Here is a 4,086-nt window from a genome sequence, read left to right as displayed (position 1 = left end):
TGTGTTTATGTGACTAAAACTTTTGCTATAATTATTGGTTTTCAATCAATCGTTTATATATCTAATTATTTTGTTAATATCTTTAATTACTAAAAATATAAGTTATATGTGAAATAAATGCTCTAGTAATGAATCAAAATGTACCGATGATGAAGATAATAGATGGTTGATAGTAATAGTAGTGCTTTTAGTGGTTGGAGAGGTAGTTTTGCAGGTTCTAAATGCTAATAGTAAATCAACGAGGCGTACAACAGCAATACATGGCATACCTATATATACTATTATGAAAAACTATGAAAAAGTTGACGTTAGCCTTAAATATAGGATTGAGAGGCGAGGTTTAGGTAGGTTTGTTAGGCTGTTATGTTGCAACAGGTATGTGCTTCAATGATAGTCTCAGTGCTGGTGCTTATACTTGTCGGGCATTTTAATGTAGTTATTGCTTTGGGCTGTCATACAACTGGGGGATCAACTACTCAAGCAAGAGGTTAAGGCTTAGACATAGGTTAAGCTTCTCTTAGTTGTTTTTGTGCAGTTATGGCGCACTTTTCTAGTGTCGTTCCTCTATCTCTCTCCATATAAGACTCGAGAGTCCAAAAACAGTGATACCTCGAGTCGACTCTATTTCTAACCATAATTTAAATCTCTGGTTGTGTATGTGTTTGTGTTGTGTATTTCCATCGGGCAAATGGCAACTACAAGATATCTAGTGGTGGTTTATGTTGTAACAGCCGGTCTTCATGACGATGATCTTGGATCAGATGAAGAAGAGACAGTACTATTTGCTTGGGTGGTGGTTGACATTACTAACAACAAAGTGGTTCATCTAAACCATCATGTGGTCAAACCTCGTACCGCTGATGTCAATGAAAATATACTGTCAGAAGTGGCCCGTAATAGATATGGTCTGACTGAAGAACAAATCAAAAATGGACAGCCATTGGAAAATGTGTTGGAACAGTTGGATCAATTTGTTAAAACTAAATTGTCAAGTGAGACAGGTCGCTCATTTCAACTCATTATTGATGGACAGTTGCATCTGAGACAAGTGCTTCATCCGGAGGCCTCTAACAAAGGCATACCATTACCTGAATATTTCAATACTTTTTACGATTTACGCAAAGAGTTTAGAGTTTTACAAAAACAATGACATCCACACCATTGAAGACATCATCAATTGTATGATATATTTTTGATATTTTATGAAAACTCAATACTTTTATCACTATATAATTTATAATAAATTTATTTATAAATTTACAATAAATTTATTTATAAATTTAAAATATATATATTTTTTTAATCATTTGTTTTAAACGTATTTTTTCCCAAAGATTTATGTATTGAAGGCGACGCTTCAGCTGACTGTGCGATACAAAAGGTGCAGAATATGGCAAACATTATCATTAGACTTATTACCGATGGTATGTCATTACTTTACAATACTTTTTTCATTGATTGTAAGTCTGCTTTAAATGTTACATAAAGTAATCAACTCTTTAATAATACTCTATATTAATAGTACTATTGTTTTGACTAATATGATAGTTAGCTATAATTTGCTGTCAAAACTGAAAATAAAGCGAATAAAATATGGCAAACATTTTATTGAAATTTACATTAAAATTAAATTTTCAATCTCTAATAGCGTTTATACTTCTTTTAAATGTTTTTTACTGACAAATATTGCACATAAATAATTGATTTTAATTTGTAAATTACTTGTCTGACTCACTAATTTATTGACTTTTTTATTGAATAAATCCGTTTATAAGACAAATCCATAATTGATTGAATAATTAAAGAGATCCATTATATAGTCATGTCATTACATAATTTATAAATAATTATATGCTAATAATGTTTGTATAAGTGATAAATTTAGTCATTTTAAATATATTTTATACTATCAGTAAATAACCTTAATTGACTATTATACGTATACTTATACTTACTTATATATAGTATATCGTTATTATTATACTCAGTATTTTTTAAAAGCAATTAAAAATTTATTAAAATTTTAGTAGTACTTTTATAATAAATTTATTTCCTATAACAGTAGTAAATTTGTTTTTTATATAATAGTATTTATAGCTTTTTATACCGAGTTATTAAAATTTAATAAAAGTTATTTAACATTGTGTTTTAAAGAGCTTAATTAATAAATAAAATAAAATATAAGATAATTAATTTAAAATTATAAGTTTTAAATATATATTTATAGAGAAATCAATTTACAATTAAATAATTGAAATACTAAATATTACTCTATTTATGCACAAAAAAAATTATTTAAATTAATATTTTTCAATAAACATAATATGAAACTTTAAAATTTTAAATTATTTAAAATATTGTATTCATTCAATATTATAATTTTCAATACATTTTAGTTTTTGTCAACACAACAATTACTTTTGTAATTATTACAGACAATTTATTTTTGTAAAATATATGTATATATATATAGTTAAAATTGTTACTATTAATTATTACGTTTTGTAATTTATATGGTTTTATGTTTTCAATATACAGTATATAAATAACATAACTTATAAATTGTAGTATATATTGTTATTGATGTAAATTTATAATAGATGATAATGGGGCGAACCAACCCCAAACCCCCTGAGTAGTGGACCTGTGCCCAGCAATAGTGATAATGTATAGTTCATTCGTATTTAAACTTAGTGTTCAAATATTAATTGAGAAGTCGACTCGACATCCCATCCCCTAAAGCACTAATACCTGAAGCATGAAATTGCATAACAAGTCAAGCATTTATTATACATTCTCTATGCCTTCGAGACATTGAAGCGCATCGTTATTCTTATTGTTGCAAAAGCAATACAATAAAGAACAACAACCTGTCTCTCACTCTCCATTACTCAATCACTCTCTCATTTTCTCCTTTTTCTATAAGCTCTAAGAGCTGAACGTCTTTGCCGATGTCTGTCCTACCTTTTACTCTCAAACTCTCCCAACACTAGAAGTCACACACAAGCACAGATATGGCCTGTAGTAGTGTTAAAGATAGTAAAGTGACTCCACTTAAAGCCATGGCAACTTTTAAACAACTTTTCATGAGATATAGTTGTCAGTGAAGGGAAAAATGGGCTACTATACTATTGGCAAACAAAATAATAAATTCAGTAACTGTTTTCATTTTAAATTAAAATTTTATTTTCTAATTTAATTTATAGCTTTTATGATAGCTTATAATAAATATGACTGTACTTTTGACATAAATAATTAATTTTATTTTATTAATTAGTTTCTTTCTGTGAAATCATTAACTTTTTTTTAAAAATCACATTTATTTAAAATAAAATTGCTTGAAATTATTAAATTAGTTTAACTTTAAAATCATTTCATACAAATAAAAATTTAAGATATAAATGATAACCAAAAATATAAAATATGTGCATAATTTATGATCTGAAAATAAGATTACATTTTAAATTAGAATTAGATTTGAAATAAATGTTCTCTGAAAATTTTTTATAACCTTTGGCTATATTTTATTGCATTTTTGCATTTAGAAAAATAAAGAAACAAAAAAAAAAACAGAGGGAGAGAGAGATAGAGAGATCACAACAACAAAACTGTTTTAAAAATACCAATTAACTTAATAATCTCTCCTATGATTTAGTTATCATTCATTAAGACCTACCAGAGCTATGTCTACTACTACAAAATCATTAACACTGGCCAGCAATTACCGTCAAATTCAAGTGTTTAACAAAGCCACAAAAATTGTCGACAAACTACTCATAGATCCCGGAGCCGATGAAATACTTGTCAAAATCCTACCAATTTGAACATAACTGGCGGCAGATATTTCAAACACGACGATCCACCCTATAGTCTGGACATTGAAGTACGGTATATAAACAGATTACCATGCCATACCTAAACATTACATACCGTTACCAAATTAACATTATTATAATTTTATTTAGATACATAATACAATAAACAAATTACTTAAAATAATTATAAATTTCTTTTTAACTGATTTTTGTGTCGATGATTATTATACAGTATATATATCTATATATATATATATATATATTTATTTAT

General features: G+C 27.0%; 1 pseudogene; it reads left to right on the top strand.

Annotated features, from left to right (window-relative positions):
- Window positions 1-292: 292 nt before the first annotated feature.
- On the top strand, window positions 293-3,824 carry LOC128959365 (epithelial splicing regulatory protein 2-like; annotated as a pseudogene).
- Window positions 3,825-4,086: the final 262 nt, after the last annotated feature.

The sequence above is a fragment of the Oppia nitens genome, unplaced genomic scaffold (genome assembly GCF_028296485.1).
Source record: "Oppia nitens isolate AA-2021 unplaced genomic scaffold, nextdenovo-longstitch-racon4-pilon3 scaffold48_pilon_pilon_pilon, whole genome shotgun sequence".
NCBI lineage: Eukaryota > Metazoa > Arthropoda > Arachnida > Sarcoptiformes > Oppiidae > Oppia > Oppia nitens.
Note: the sequence above shows the minus strand (reverse complement) of the source record. Positions and strands in the feature narration are given on the sequence as shown.